The sequence below is a fragment of the Carya illinoinensis genome, chromosome 12 (assembly GCF_018687715.1).
Source record: "Carya illinoinensis cultivar Pawnee chromosome 12, C.illinoinensisPawnee_v1, whole genome shotgun sequence".
Lineage (NCBI taxonomy): Eukaryota > Viridiplantae > Streptophyta > Magnoliopsida > Fagales > Juglandaceae > Carya > Carya illinoinensis.
The window spans coordinates 17,963,143-17,980,671 of record NC_056763.1 but is presented as its reverse complement, the minus strand read 5'-3'; positions in this window follow the sequence as shown (position 1 = coordinate 17,980,671).

The window sequence follows — 17,529 nt, the reverse complement described above, 5'->3', positions numbered from 1 at the left end:
GCCCCTATTAAGATGTATCTCAAGTGAGCAGGCCCGACAAGTGCTGGTTGAAATACACATGGGGATATGCAGTGACCATGCTGGGGAAAGGATACTAGTAGGAAAGGCAATGCAAGTTGGTTACTACTGGCCACATGCTCTAAAAAATGCTGAGAAGTATGTGCAAAAGTGTAGGAAATGCCAGGAGCATGCGGGAATCATAAATCGCCCATCGGGGGAGTTAGTACCAATAACCTCCCCCTGACCCTTCGCCGAGTGGGGGCCAACTTAATGGGTCCCCTCCCTCAAGGAAAAGATGGGGTAAATTTTGTAGTGGTGGTAGCGGACTACTTTACCAAGTGGGTTGAAGCCGAAGCGTTGGTGACAATTACGACTAGTAACATTACTCGCTTCCTATGGAAGTACGTCATCTGTAGGTTTGGAGTGCCCCGTAACGTTGTGTTAGATAACAGGAGGTAGTTTGACTCCGACCATTACTGAGATTGGTGCAAGGACATGGAAATCAAGTTTCAATACTCCTCCCTGGATCACACCCAGTCAAATGGTCAAGTGGAAGCAACCAACAAGACCTTGCTATGAATACTGAAAAAGAGGGTGAGCGATCAGAAAGGAGCTTGGGAAAAAGAACTTCCGGCTGTTCTGTGGGTGTATAGGACAACCATGAGGAATCCGACAGGGAAAACACTGTTCACTCTGGCGTATGGTCATGAGGCCATCGCACTAGTTGAGGTTGATATCCCGACTTATCGAGTACATCACTATGAGCAGCGCTCCAACGACTGATGCCTCGAATAGCAGCTCAACCTGATAGGAGAAATCTTAGAAGAGGCAAAACTAACAATGGCAACATATAGGAAGAGGGTAGAGTGTTGTTTCAATTGAAGGTTGTGTCCAAGGTCGTTCAAAGCCGAGGACCTCATGCTAAAGCAAACGGGGCCCACCACAAGGGATAAGGTTAAGCGCGGGCCACAGTGAGAAGGCCCCTCCATGGTAGTCACCAACAACCATCCCAGGACTTACTGGCTACACGACTCTCATGGGAATGAACTATAACATCCATGGAACGCTGAACACCTGTGAATGTTTTATCAATAAATGCCCCTTGATGCACATGTTTTATTATTATTATTGTCGTTATCAACCTTGCGGTTGCGTGTATAATTACTATTAATGAGAAAAATGTGACTGTTTCAAGGACTGGTACGTTCAAGAACGAGATTCCTGTTCTAGCATCACTTACCCTTCCCATGATATTAACGGGTGGGAGTGGGTACAATCACAAACTTTCCAAACAAACTACATCCACGTGTGGGTCAACAGGTGGGAATAGCCCTAGGCTATCCCAACCTCCCCCATAGAGGAGAGCGGGTCCAGCCGGGAAGCTACTAGAACATGACCCCATCCCCATCTCAGCAAAGAAGCAGATAGCCCCACCGACTTACCTTCATCTTGGGCGTCGACAAGCGGGAGTGGGTCCAATTAGGGATTGCCAGAATAGATGACCTCCCCTTGGTGTGCCAAAGGGTGGGATAAGCCAGAGACCATCTCGACCCTCCCAAGGGAGAGAGTGAGACCGGCCTTGAGGTTGCTTGAATATACCCTATTCCAACATGACGAAGAGTGGACGCAGCGCCTGCCCAGTCTTCACTTACCTTTCCTGCGATGTCAATGGGTGGGAGAGGATACAGTTACAAACGACCCAAATAGACTACCCCCACGTATGGGTCAATAGGTGGGAATAGCCCCGGGCTATCCCAACCTCCCCCACGCAGGAGAGTTGGTCCAATCCAGAGGCAACTCATATTTTACCCCGTCCCCATAGCAGCGAAGAGCGAGTGGCCTCTTGGATGGGTATTATTACCTCCCAGTGGGGCACCAAATGGATGGGTATAATACCAAAAGGTTCCTTAGTCCCTCACGCAGCGAAGAACGAATCTATCCTCTGCAGTCGACACACATTACCTTTGTCGTGGACATTGACCAATGGGAGTGGGTCCAGTCAAGGACTACCAGAACGGATGACCTCCCATTGGGGTACCAAAGGGCGGGATGAGACAAAAGCCATCTTAACCCTCATGTGGGGGAGAGCAGTTCCAGCCTTGAGGTTGCTCAAACATACATCATCTCGCTATGACCAAGAGTGAGCACAGCACCAGCCTAGCCCTCACTCCCCTTTCCTGCAATGTCAATGAATGGGAGCGAGTCCAGTCGGACACACTGCCCAAATAGACTATCTCCACATATGGGTCAATAGGTGGAATTAACCCCAGGTTAGGCCAACCTCCCCTGCGGAGGAAAACAGGACCATCCAGGAGGCTGCCAAAAGTTGACCCCATCCCGTCGCGACAAAGGGATGACATCCTCTCTAAGGAGCTAAAAGGGGAGGGTGTAACCTAAGGTGCCCCTACCCCTCCCTCGGTGGAGTGCGGGATAGTCCCAAGACTACCCATATCAACCGCAAAAGATGTCACATTCCTTAAAGGTGAGCAAAGACCCCGAAATCTCACCACGTTGAACTGGCGAGGCAGGTTGGTAATTGTCAAATAAAGTATACATATATCTGGACTTTGACTTTGTAACATGTCCATAAAGAATCTGGGCGAATGCGGGTTTACATGCCACTCGCCCCCTTTCACCGAGCACGAGGGTCAATGAGGCGTGCTCAGTCTTACCTACCATGCGACCTCCACAAAGAATCTAGGAGATTTCTACAAAGGCCTCACTTATGCAGCATAGAGCCTTAGCGGGAATTAAGACGAGCAAAACATCGCATAAAAGAAATCTAAGTGGGTGCGGGCTTACACGCCACCCACACTCTCTTGCCGACCATGAGGGCCAATGAGGTGCCCCCGATCTTATGTACTGCACAACCTCCACAAAGGATCTGAGCCAGTGCAAGCTTACGCACAGCTCACCCCCTCTCGCCATACAAGAGGGTCAATAAGGCGCTTCCGATCTTACATACTGCGTGACCTCCACAAGGAAATCCAGGAGACTTCCGCAAATGCCTCGCTTATGCAAAACATCACGCAAAGGAACTCAAATAAGTATTCAATCCTCACAAAGACGACGTGGGTCAAGAAGCAATTATGCTTGGCGGGATGCAGCTTGAAAGGTTATTAATTTGTCAAGATGGAAAGAAAAGCATCAAGTCTAACAAGTAATGAACCTAATATCCAAGGGGATGCAAAAAGTACAGGAAAATAATATGGAAAATGAAAAAACTAGAAAGCATAAATGGAAGAATGTTTTTTATTCATCAATTGTCATAACATCTATAAAATGAGAAAGTGCAGCCCGCTCAGTAAATGGGAGAAATCAAAGAAAGCCAAAAGTGGAGCCATGATCAACGGAATATGCCACAGTGCGATTAGCAACTGGGAATCAAAATTGTCGAAGCACCTGGGAGACCATGCCCCACGGGCATGGCATCATCACTCTCACAACCACCCCAGGCACAGAGAAGACCAAGCGATCCCTCCTTCATGGTGACTCCTATTCGATACAGGAGAGGGTCCACTAGCAAACACCACCCATTACACCCATTGGGTCAAAATTTCATGAGAAAACAGGCGTCGTGGGGCAGGCGCTAAGATAAAAAAGCCCCTCAAATGGAGTTGCTACACAGCTCGACTCGCAACAACCCAGAAGAAAATCGAAATAGGGAAATCTAGCCAGGTCGAGCAAACTCATCCGTGAGGGGAGAAGAAAGTGGACCCTGGGCAAAGAAAGGAGGCAAGGATGGAGAATCCAATAAATGAAGGGCCCCTTTATATAGTCATCTCTCCTGTCACGTCCCATCACCTATCACGTCCAAAGCGACGCATCCCGCCTGCTCATTCTTGACCTATAACGTAAGTCAGAACAGCAAAAGTGCCCGAAGCAGTAGCAATGATTTGACAAGCAAGGGGACCCCATGGTACGAAAACAAGGGATACACTCATCAGGAAAATGTGAAATACAAGCTAGGGCACAGAGGTACAGTAACACGTAAAGGTAAATAAATCTATTAAGATAGTGTCCATACAATCAAACTGAGGCGAAGAGTGAAAGCTTCATACGAAAACATATAGAAAAACAACAACTAGAACACAGGGCCCCCCCAGATCATTCATGGGCTCTCTTCCCTAGACTAGGCAGGGTCCACCTTCAGAGGGGTCAGGACCTCCGGCGTTGCCAAGAATGCACCAGAAGTCAAGTCCACCCCTATTCGAGCCCCCGCCTCCAAGGTTGCGGAACTGGGGGCCATGGATCCTAGGTCTAGTGAAGGCAGGTCACACCTGTGGTTCGACAACAAGAAATTTCTTAGGGCTCCCTACCAAAGAAGAAGTCGTGGTGCCACACCTCATTCCGGACTTGCCACACATGTGACAGTTCATGTCGCAGGTGCTAGGAAGTGGACCTCAGCTCCTCTCGATCAGCCCTCACAGCCTTAAGAGATTTCCATCTCATTGAGAGGCTCTCGCAAACATGGGGAACCTACCCTCCGCAAACCAATGAAAGGACACTGCAGAATTGCACCTCCTACTTAGTGAGGTATGTGTGGTTTGGAGCCTCTCAAGCTCCTTCGATCGGCGATCTGACATCTCCTAGAGAGTCTCCCACCCCATAAGGAAAAAACGCAAATCGGATTTGTCCAGTCCTAGGACCTCCGCAAATCGGATTCCTCATGGCGCAGGTATTCACACAAGTCATGCTCAGCAAGAGTCGGCAAATGGTCTGCAACATCTACCATGGGAGGCTTGGTCACTCAATGCCTAACAACGGCCACTCCAGATGGTCCCTCTCTGCCCCAGGGCACCCAAGAAGAAAGACCCTAGGAAACACAAGAGAATAAGGATGCTAAGCACCAACCCCCAGGAGAAAGCATGGGGAAACTTTTAACTACAGGGGGAGCTGCGAGAGGAACATGCAGTGTAACGGGTGAAGTTCCCAAGCTTGTTGAGGAAAGAGTGTGGCAAGATAGGGAAAAGGAAGTCAGCCTCTTTCCTTTCTCCCTACCGATGGACTGACGGATCATTTGCGTGCCAGGTGACCAATGGACTCCAGCAGAATCAAGGACACCGCTCGACGTGATGACGAATGGGCAGGAAGATATCGCAACTAACTATCAGTGCTCAACAACACATTCGACCAAGACTCTTCTAGATGAGAAGCAACCCAGCCCCATACAACCCCGATGCAGCGAAGCTCGTTCGACGTCTCTAGTGACTTCACAAGCTCCTCATTGGCCATGACTCCCCAATTCTCTTAAACTGGAAATTTTTTTCCCAACGACTGCCCCAGGGAATACTCTGACCCAACATTGGATATGAAGAAGAAATGCTTGGACCAAAGGGCTCTCCTGTCGTACTACTACTCCAGGTAGACAAATGGCTGAGCAGGAGCGAAGCTGTAGGTATTTTCTCTCATCTTCAGGATCTGGTGAGTAAGGAAGAACTCTCAGCCAATGAGATAAGGCTAGGCATCCTGATTCTCTTCCAGGGCTGGCTGCTAAATCACATAGCACCCCACAAGGATCTTCAAAGCATTGGGGAGGAGTTGAACAAGCGCCACACTAGCCATGTCCAATAGGTCATGAACCGAATGACAAAATGGTAACTGAAGACCACTAAAAAACATTGAGGGAAAAAGTGTGACATTGTAGGCGAATCCCTCGGGTTCCACGGCCCCTTCATCCGACTGTGGGACTTCGAAGACTATGCGCTCTGGCACGTCATACCTCTACCTTAAAGCACGTAGGTCCGAGGGGGTCACCAATGAGCGCCACGAGGATTCCGTGTACCCTTGTCCCTCAATAAGAACTTCAAAGGGCCTTGTCCTCATGGGCAGGTTGGAGGGGCTAGAGGACCTCGTGGTCCTAAGAGTCTCTGAACTCTTTGATACTCATCAAATGGATTTCTTGGGAGCCATTGAATAGAAATGACGACGGTAGCAAGTACTCTGAGCAGGAATAGGTTGGGCAGAATGCCAAGTCTCCAAGCGGGAAACGTCCCATCCGTCTCTCTGTAGCTATATATAGGCCCCGGAGGGATGGTTCACATTTTGGGATTACAGAAGCTCTCTTGCAGCATTGGCATGATGAATTATAAGCGACTGGGGAAAATGTGAAAGGGGTCATCTAGAATTACCCATGTGCACTGAACAAAGTGGGCATCATTAGGCACGAGAAAAGAACCATCTAAACGTGCCATTACTGGGGGTAGGGAAACCGTTAGGCCACTCTCTCAGGATCCAATAAGGAAAAAACGCATGAAGCAACTGCCCAAGGACTCATTAATAGTAGGAGAGTGGAAACAACTTCTATCAGTTGTATCGGAAGCCAGGGAATGGGAATCTATGGGAATTCCCACCGAATCCCTTCAGTAAGAATTAGCAAGGTAACTGTTGTGGGAATTTTTTTCGAAAGTACAAGCCCAAACCAATTTATGGCGACACTGTCCAGGATTAGGCCAAAGCCTGTTTGACCCCTCAACAGTCCACCTGGGGAGCCCTCGGTCTGGTATAGCATGGGCCAAGCTAACAGGTTAGGTCGGCCAACATTCGGAGGACCAGACCTCCCCTTTCCTAGATATGGAGGAAAGAATACGCCACCTTGATAGAACTCTACATTCAAGCACCCTACCACGGTGGCTATATTGTGTTAAGTATCCGTGCCAGGGAATCACATCGTATTAAATATGCTCTGTCAAGAGGTGTTTCCCTGCTTAGTTGCAGGGCATGGGTCACTAACCCCAGGTGTAGGTATAAAAACGACCTTCCAAGTGCCGAGTTGCAAGTTGGAACTCATTAGACTCCTTCTAAAATCTCTAGCTAACTTAAGCATCAGAGGCTCCATCCAGCCACCCCTCCCCCCCAGTCGCTGGTTCCTAGAGTGTTTCTCTGTGTGCAAGAATAGGTTGAAAACCCGAGTCGTCGAGGACCTGGCCTATAGGCGTACGAAATACATCGTTAATACGTTTTATCTCAACTCATTATCTAAACGCTATCGTGATTAAATTCTATTAACAAGTTAATTCGGCTCTTGTGGATGTAAATAAAGTTAAATCTTAGAGATGAAATTGTTGGAAATATAGGGAGTAAAAAATTAATAATTCATGATCGGAATTGAATATTACAAAATGAACTTAATTCCCATTATATATATTTGAAAAATTTTATTTATTATTTTCACACAGCATGTTATACATAAATTTCTATTTTTTATTTTTTTTTTCTATTAAATGTAAAGTATATAAATGAGAAGTAAAAAAATTTAATTAGTTAAAAAGGAATAATATAAAAAATAAATTAAATTAAATATCATGTGTGATATATACGATGATGAGTATCTAAAACACTTTATATTTTAATACTTGTGGATAAGTAAGTAAGTTGTTGATCCCATCTTCATCGAACATAATTAATATTGATCCTGATCATGAATTATTAATTATTAATTTTTTTAAATTAGATGCAAAAGATAGACCTCATGATGAAACCTGGGGACTAACAAAACTACATGCTTGAGTACGATAGGACACATGCATTAATGATTATAATATGTTAGTCTTGATTAGGTTGCAATTAAGAAAATTATCCTTATCATGACAGATAATATATAATTTGGGCAGCATTCTTGATCGTTCTACGCCTTTGATGATGGTTTCTGTTATTTTTTCTTTTTCTATCTCTATTCTGATCTGTAGACGTCAGACAATAGAGAGTAGGGCTCTCATGCACAAACAAATAGATAAGTAATAATTGGATAAATATAATAAATGTAAACGTTTTAAACGATTTTTATCCTCGAGTAGGTGGATAGGATACATAAATGATAATACTTAATTTATAATATTTAAATTTTAAATTTCACTTTAAAATCTAATACGCACTAAGGATATTTTATTCTTATGAGGAAGCGAATTAATTATATTATATTATTATTTTAAAATATAAAAAAATAAATTAAAATTTAAAAAAATTAAATTATTTATTATATTTTGTATAAAAATGAAAGAAATTTATAATGACGAGATAAAATGAGATAGAAATTTTGTATTTAATCTTAGTTACCAATCCTAACTAATTGGCTTGTAAAATATAGAGGCACATTGATCATGTAGTGACTAAAGGATATGCAATATCACTACAAGGATTTTGACCTTTTGCGACGCTCAAAAATATTGCAAATACTACATAAAAATGCTGCAATATCTCAATTGTAGCGTTTTTATGTTCCTTGCATGTTCGACGCTATAATTCTTTCTTTTTTGATCAATTGCAACGATATCAAAAAAACGTTGCAATTGATATCAATTGCAGCATTTTATTTTCGTTGCAAAGTATAAAATAGAACGCTGGAAATATGTTATGAAATGCTTATTAAGATCGCTGCTTTTGAACAATTCTAGCGATTTTAATCCTTGCAAAAGCTCTCAATAGCGCTGCAAATACCCCATATCAAAAGCAGCGCTATTGAGAACTTTTGCAAGGATTAAAATCGTTGAAATTGCTTAAAAGCAGTGATCTTAATAAGATTTAGGGATAGAGAGAGAGAGAGAGAGAGAGAGAGAGAGAGAGAGGTGAGGCCAGATTTGAGAAAAATGAGATTTCCGGCATGGGGTTTGGGGGAGGAGGGGGCTGACGTCGAGGTGAGGTGGCTGTGACGTGATGGGGCCGTTGGCGACGGGCTGTGTGCGGCGGCGTGGGTCGAGGGAAAAGATCGATGGGGATCAAGAGAGGGGAAAGGGGGGGGGGGGGGGGGCGAGACCACTGGAGGGAAAAGAAAGAGGAATCGGGGGGAAAAAAATGAAATTTCGCACCCAGACTTAATTACAACTATTTTCAGGCGCTGCAAACGTATTTTTACAAATGCAGCGATCAAAATCGCTGTAAATATTAAAATCACGAATCTTTTCATTTTTAAAGGAAAAAATGAGCAGCGATTTAAAAAACACTGTAATAGATAACATTTTGCACGATTTTTTTTGCAACAATATAAAAATCGCTGCAATAGCCCAAATTTCTTATAGTGAATGCACAATATAAGCTGTCTAGTACTTTTACATATTATTTTGGGCAGCTAGCTACGTCTTCCATAAGAGTACTTGGGAATTAAGAATCCTTACAAATGGTCTTTTAACATGATTAATTCCTAATTAATTAGAAAAAAAAATACTTAATGCAATTAGGCTGCATAACCATGGGGGAGTCGTTGCCCTTGTGGAAAATGAAACGATTCATATTGATTTAGTGACAAAATTGTGCATTTCACACTTGCTCTCCCTTCCTTTGTCTTTCCCTACGAAATCAAAGACCAAGATAGAGTTTTCTAGTTTCCAACAACTAGAAACAGCTCTAATTGTAGGATTGGCAAGTAGCGCTTGAAGATGATTCTCTTCTCTGACCGATATGCAGTGAGTGATGAGGTAAAAAGGAAGATTGTCAACAATATTGTAGGGGCTTTATCAGATTTCATGTTGATAAAATCATGTTTTTATTTATTTTATTTTTTTAATTTCTATTATTATGATTTTATTTCTTCTGTGCAATTACAGTCCTCCAGTAAATATCTTGAAATGGCAGTAAAAGGGAGATAGAGATAAATCAAAGTGCTGAGTAGCGCGTGGTAAATAGACAGGAGCAAAGAAAGAAAAAGTATAAGAAGCCACGGGCAAATATGAGAAAGGGAAGAGGAGAAAATGTTATGTGCTCGAGTCAAGTGAATCTGATTTATATGAGCAAGAAAAAGTCAAAATGAAAAAACCAAGTCATTCACAGAAGAATCAACTTTCTTTAATTTCTTTAATTTCATTTCAACTTTCTTCCAATGAAAGAATCAACTTCGGAGAGTGATAAATGTGATGAACCAAGTCATGCAGTCCTTTCTTCCTTCTTAGTTTCAGTTCTTTCTTTCTTCTCAGTTTCAATCCTTCCTTCAAGTGCGATAATCTTCTCAGTTTTTTTTTTTTTTCATTTCTTCTTAATTTTCATTTCCATTCAAGAATCTATTTTTCCTCTCACCCACACTGCCTCCTTACTCCATTGTCGATGGCCAAGGATCTTGCGCGCTTTTCATTTCAAAAAACCCCTGTTTATTGTCTTTCAAAATTTTTAGTCTCAAAAGAAATCGATTTATCATCTTATCATTGAAACCAAGAAGCTAAATTTCAAATAGGAAAAGAAAATCCGTTGTACTTCTTTCTTCTTCTACATTTTCTTGGGAAGAAAAAGAAAAATCTGCTATAAAGTTCCTTTCAAAGGAAAATGGGCTTTTTTTATTGAAGGTTTCAGATGAAAAGAAAATGTAGGTAGAAGAAAAATAAAATTTTAGCCTTGGCAAATTACTGATACCGAGGTGAAAGAGGGCGAATCTTCGAGAAGGGCTGTTAGACGAATTGTGCACAGATGGATAATTCAGAACGGGATAGGGGATGAGATGGCCTTAGCGTCAAAAAATTTAGAGCAGATAAGGAAGCTATTGCTACTCTTACTACCTCTTGTACTCAAAACTCTTTGTGCCCTCTGTTCGTCAATTGAACACAAACACAAAGAAGAAGACCTACATGAAAGACAAAACCTACATACTTTTTCTTCTTTTGGGTGTTGTCTTCTTCTTTTATCCTTTTTTTTTTTTTCAATTTCTTGCTAATGTGGCATTAACCGACTCTTCACTGTTTGCACCACTCGATTGTACATAGAAGAATTGTAATTAGAAACTCAAAGTTCAAATATCTCTGGTCCAACTTGGCTAACTCCTATCTCTTTATGATCTGTTACATATGTTCAATAAATTTTATATCAGTTTCTTCATTTTCCTAACATGGACGTAATTTCTAAGTTTCAAAGTCCTTGTCACTATAATAGAAGTGACTTTTTCCAACAATTTAAACTATTGGAAAAAGTGATATAAATTGCCGCCACTCACTTTTTCTAGTGATTTATACCTCGTTACATGTTCACCAGTACTATTTCTCTACTTCTAAGATATTACAATGGAAGTAAAACATCGTTGCTAAAATGTTAGCTTTTTTATTTTTTTTTGTCGCAATTAGTTCAAAATATTGCTGTAATTATGAACTATGATTCAGTTAAAAATCTTTGGGAATAACTAATTTCAACGATTTCTTATTGTCGTAGAAGGTTCCAAAAATCGCCGCAAACCCACATTTTTAGGATTTTCAAAATATCGTTGGAACTGAGTTTTTATTTTCAAAACACAGTTGCAGCAATTGAAAAGTTATCGAGAATAACTGAGAAATGTACATTCCCAGCGATTTAAAATTGCTGCAATTGTATTTTAAAAACCAAACACTCAATTGCAACGAGTTGACAATTGTCGGTAACGATGCTTACTCAGCGACTTTCCAATCACCAGAATCTGAATTTTGAGATTTGAAAACTCAGTTACGACAATCGGACAACTGTTGGAAACGGTGCTTTCCTAGCGACTATCCAATGGCTGCAAATATTAATATAATATTTTTAAAGAGTTTTTCCCGTCGCTCTTTTTTGGTCGCTAGTGATTAAAAAATCACCGCTAAAGGCTATATTTCCATATTTTTACCCATCATTCGTACTGAATCTCATTTTTGAAGGTTTCGAACAGAGTACGTCAAAAAAACACCGCCTAACATTCATCTTGATAACACTTGCCAATTTATATTGATTACAGCGGTGACAATAATACGTTGCGGCTCTCATGCAACCATGTGCAACATGGCCAATCCCTAGGCCAGCCCACCCCACCACCACCACCTCCCCACCTCCACCCCCCCCCCCCCCCGGTCTGGCTAAATTATCATTTCAGATATAGACTGTCAGTTAAAAATAATACGCTAACCAGCCACAAAACCGCTAAATTTTGTCGAAGATCAGGACATTCTACTTTTGGGAGTGCCAAGCAATTGTTATGAATGCACAAAGATTCCCCTCTAAAGTTAACGGATAGGCTCAATATAGTGGTTAATTCCAAAAATGCATTAATTCCCAGTTAACATCAAGCAACAGATTTCTAATGTACTTTGTTTTTTGTGAATAAAATTGTTAATAATTACTTACTAAAACAATCAGGCCACAGCAGTTACTAATAGAGTTGAAATGAGCATAGCGCTGATACTGGGTTCTTATGCAAGTTGTTAGGATAGAGGCAATGTCAACTGGGGAACTCATTGTTGAGCATTGAGAATTCACAACAGGTGCACACCAAAAGACAGCAAATACTTAGGACCTTATATATAGGGGTTTAATAATAAGAATAATAAGGTGGCACAGAAAATTTAAAAGTAAGGTCGGGGTTAAGTACCATTCTTGTATACTACTGGTGTACTTTGTTTCTATTAATAAAGTATACTTTTACCTATCAAAAAAACAAAAAAATAAAAATAAAAATTAAAAAGTCAGGTCGCTTAGTTTCTGCTTCAATGTATCAGCTTTACTAGTTAAGCTCATGGTCAAGCTGGATGCAAAGGTAGGACAACCTTAAGAATTTCAAATGGTGAAGGTCATATGAAGGGAGGTGGGGGGGAGGGCTGCTAAATGTTCTAAGGGGATGGAGGACTGATTGAGCGTTTAAGGAAGGCTTCATGCACCAAACAGGTCCGTTTAAAGCAGTAACAAATAGCTACTGCACATAGAACCACAGAAGAATAAACATGGGATCTATAACGGAAACTAGCAGCAAGGAGTTTAGGTCCACAGGACATTCTAACAACAGAACCCTACAAACTAGTCCCGTGGATAAAAATAAATCCTACAGGCCCAAACTCCTTGCTGTTACAGATCCTCAGCTACTCATAACATATTCCGGTCTCTAATTTCATTGCAAGGCAATATACACATTACTTTAACCAACAGCTTGTATTACCATGAATAAAGCATGATCAATATAAAATGCTTGTATTACTCATCGAATCATTATTTATAAAATTTGACATAAAATATAATAAACAATTCAATTTTTATCAAATATCAAAATATTAATAAAATTAAAAAATAATATTCTAACAATATTTTCTTCCACTTTCAACTTTCATATCATTTTAACTCATTATCCAAATGCTATCGTGATTAATTTATATTAACGAGTTAAATTGGGTCGGGTCGTATATATCATGTCACTTTACATGACTCTTTTAATTATAAATAGATTATATTCGAGTAATTCAAAGACGATGATCTATTTGTAACCCATCTCGTTTATTTGATTAGAAGAAGTATGTTCTTGATCTAACCCAAATGCTTGATATAAATAGATCATAATTTCAAATTTTCAAACTACTGATTGGTGATAATCTATAGCTAGCTAGCTAGCTCGCTTTTGTGGATGTACATAAAGTTAAATCTTAGAGATGAAATTGTAGGAAATATAAGGAGTAAATTGTGGATTTTTTATAGTTTAGGGGGTGTAGTTTGAAAAGAAAAAAAGATGTGACCGGAATTCAATATTACAAAATGAACTTAATTCTCATTCATATACTTGAAAATTTATATTCATCATTTTCACACAACAAATTATATATAAGTTTTTATTTTTTATTTTTTTCTCTTCTCAAATATGTAATATATAGATGATAAGTAGAAAAATTTAACTAATTTATAAAGAATAAAATTAAAATAAATAGAATATATAGTGTATAGAAATGATAAGTAATAAATATTTTCTATATATTTTAATACTTGTGGGTCAGTAGGCAGTTGTTGATCACATCTTCAACGAACAATATTAATATTGATCCGGCTCTTGAATTATATATTAATCTTTTTAAATTAGATGCAAAAGATACACTACAAGAAAAATGGATAATTGTGACTAATTAATAACAACGAAAAAATTATTAGAGATTAATTTTAGTCGTTAATAATCTTTTCGTTACTATTAATTGATCGTAATTATTTATTTTTCTTGTAATGATAGATCTCATGTTGAAACCTAGGAGTAACAAAACTACATGCATGAGTACGACAAGACACATGCATTAAGGCATAAAATATTAACATGTTAGTCTGGATTAGGTTGCAATTAAGAAAATTATCCTTATAATGACAGACAATATAAAATTTGGCAGCATTCTCGATCGTTCTACGCCTTTGATGATGACATCTGTTGTTTTTTTCTTTTTCTTTTTCTATCTCTATTCTGATCTATTGACGTCAGACAATAGATCATCATGATTCTGCTGGCCTCTCATTCACAAACAAATAAAGTTAGGTAACAATCGGACAAATATAATAAATGTAAACATTTTAAACGCTTTTTTATTCTGGAGTCGGTCGGTAGGTAAAATATATAAATGATAATACTTAATTTATAATATTTAATTGTTAAAATTACACGCATTAAGGATATTTTTATTCTTATAAGGAAGCGAAACTGGTTAGATGCATAGACTAATTGGCTTGTAAATAGAGGCACATTGATCATGCAGTGACTGAAGGATATGCACAACATAAGTCTAGTTTTACATATTATTTTAGGCAACTAGCTACTTCTTCTATTAGAGTACTTGGGAACTAAGAATCCTTACAAATGGTCTTTTCACATGATTCCTAATTAGAAACACGAAGTTCAATCATCTCTAGTCCAACCTGGTTCCTATATTTTTTTCGATCTGTTACACATATTCAGTAAATTTTAGACTAGTTTCTTCATTTTCCTGACATGGACGTACGTAATTTCTAAGTTTCATAGTCCTTGTCCCTGCTATATTAGAAATGTTTTATCTACTCACAAATCTTACATAAAAAGAAAATTACAAATTTTACATGATTTAATATGATACGTCAGATATACTTTACAATTATTCAGTGTATACATACACCTAACACTTCTTCTTACATAAATATAGTTTTTTTCTTATATATTTTTGTAGATGTTTCAGTGTTAATGCAGTATGTTTACTTTACATTTTCTGAACTTGCAGGCCAAAGAATCTAATTCACACATGCATGGCTAGTGATCTTCATTTCAGGAAACATGAGTTGAAGGAGTACTCATGAAGAACAACAGGTTTATCAGATTTAATTTATGTTAGTTCCTACATTAATATTCACATCTCGAGCTAGCGCTTCATTAATCAATTACGTACCGATCGATCGATTGAGGTTCTGATCTTAATAACTAATAAAAATCTTAAGAGTGCAAATTAAGATAAAAAAGAGTAGAGATTGAACAGATCAGAAAATTAGGTGATCATGACACCTAAGAAAATCGTAATTAATGTCATTGTTACATGTGCAGAGTTTAAGGCCATGCTTAAGAAACATATACACCTTTTCACAAAGGTTCAGAAATATGACATGCACACCAATATTGCATCTCGTAATTTCTTCTCAAACCAAACTAGTCTTAGATTTCTCTGTCCAAACTTAACAAAGCATGCAGCAGTTTGTATGCATGGTGCATAGAAGCCTCCTGATAGAACTGGTTTTATGTTATAAAAAAGATAGAATACTGACTTTTTTCATGCATTATTGTGGGATCGACTTTAATACACATTGAAGCTTGTAAATAGATTTTTATATCTCAATTCTCTTGCACCGATTAGTTTATTTCTTAATTACTAGTCTCATAATTACCAGATGGCCGTTCGATATTCTAATCATCTTAATATCTAAATATTATATGTCGTGATTCAAAACATAAATAAAATAAAAATTGTGTATCCTTTAAAAAAACTTAATGATCTTAATATTACGGTATAGTTTTTGATACACATGCCTGGTGAAGCCTTGATGGTATATGGGGAGGAAATAAGACTACCTATTGGGCTGGGTCAAATTAAGAGAGATGCTTATATCTCCCCACCCCCCCCCCCCCCCCCCCCCAACCCCGCCTAAACTTGTGCCAAAGCAGGGACATTGAGTAACAGACTCGACACATGTGCTGCATGAAGAATGTGAAGCCTTGAGCCCAGGCAAGAAGTAGCCCAGGGCCCATGCTTAAGAAAAGACAAATCTAGAGTGATAAGGCACCAGCACTCCTGACACCACCCTGCACACGTTCATAACAATGGGATCAAGTTTTCAAAAGACTAATGCACACACTAGCAAAGGTCACAGCAAGGCGACATGTCCCCAATAGTGTGCGCAACGTGACCCCTTGCAAGTTAGGAGTGTCCGTGCCTACCAACCTACCACAAGGACATGACCGAAGAGGGCAATGCCTCGTCAAGAGCAACAGAGTAATGTCATGTATGAAATACGGGTACCTCTGAAATGGGATATATATAGGGGACCACCTCCCCTAGCAGTATAAAAACCAACCTTTAGGTCAAGACTACTCTTATGTTCTCTTGTTTACTAAAATTCTCCCAAAAGAATTAGGAACACTGATTTAAGCATCAGAGGTTACTCATAACCCTGAGCCACCACCTTACTTATGTTGTAGGTTGTTGAGCTCAGTAACTGGTGTGCAAAACACATCATCAACAATGTCATCGTCTGTGGAATCCTTGATTTGAAATAATGTGTCTTTCGTATGCCAGCTACAATGTGTTCACAAACATGGAAGGAAGATTTTCAGAAATGGTAGGGCACATGAGGAAAATGGTGGAAGAAGTGGAGAGTCTTCGCTGGGAAAATAAACCCTTAAGGAGGAAGAATGCCGAGGTAAAAGATGAGGCGGGGTCAAGAAGAAACGAGCATGAAGAGTCCAAGAGCACAGATGCGATAGATGGCAGCAAAAAAGGAAGAAAAAAAATGAACCATGAGCTACATTGCCTTATAAATAAGTATGACGAGATGAAAAAAAGGATGGAAGCCTCGTCATCGATCAATCAGCTACTCACCAGCACAGACTTGCCCTACAGTTCCCCCAAAGTTTCGAGTACCATAGATGGAGATGTATGATGGTCTAAAGTCCCCCTCGAGCACTTAGAGACCTTCAAGGTCCACATGAACCTGCACAAGTTTTCTGGGTAGATAGCTTGCACTACAACCTAGCTCGAACAATAGTTTCAGCGAGTTGGTCAGGCTATTCCTAACACAACTCATGGCAAGTAGACGGAGGAGACACCCATCAACCTACCTCCTGACCGTCAATCTAAAAGAGGACAAGAGCCTAAAGGCCTACTTGGCTACGTTCAAGAAGGAATACATGAGTACAGATGACCAGGATAATAAGATCACTCAAGCGCTTCTCGAGGGCATGTGGCCTTGAAATTCATTCAAGATGGAGCTGGTGAGAAAGACTCCCATTACATTACAGGAATTTAGGACAAAGCAGATGGATTCATTAATGTCGAGGACACTCTCCGGGCATTAATCACCTTGAGAAAAATCAAGATGGAGCAGGTCGACAAGAAGTCCAATGCGTCAAGGCAAACAAAGACTTCGAAAAAAGTCAAAAGAGGTCAGCAAGAGTTGAGGTAGTACAAGGTCGGCCTCAAAGGGCAGGGCCCACAACATGCACGATCTAGCTTGAGCATGTAGGAGATCCAGGTTGAGCGTGTAGAAAGAAGGCATGATAGACAACTAAAGGGCCGTCAACTGTTAATGGGCCAACCGCCGATTTTGAACCTATCATGGAAAGGAGACCCACAACACCAA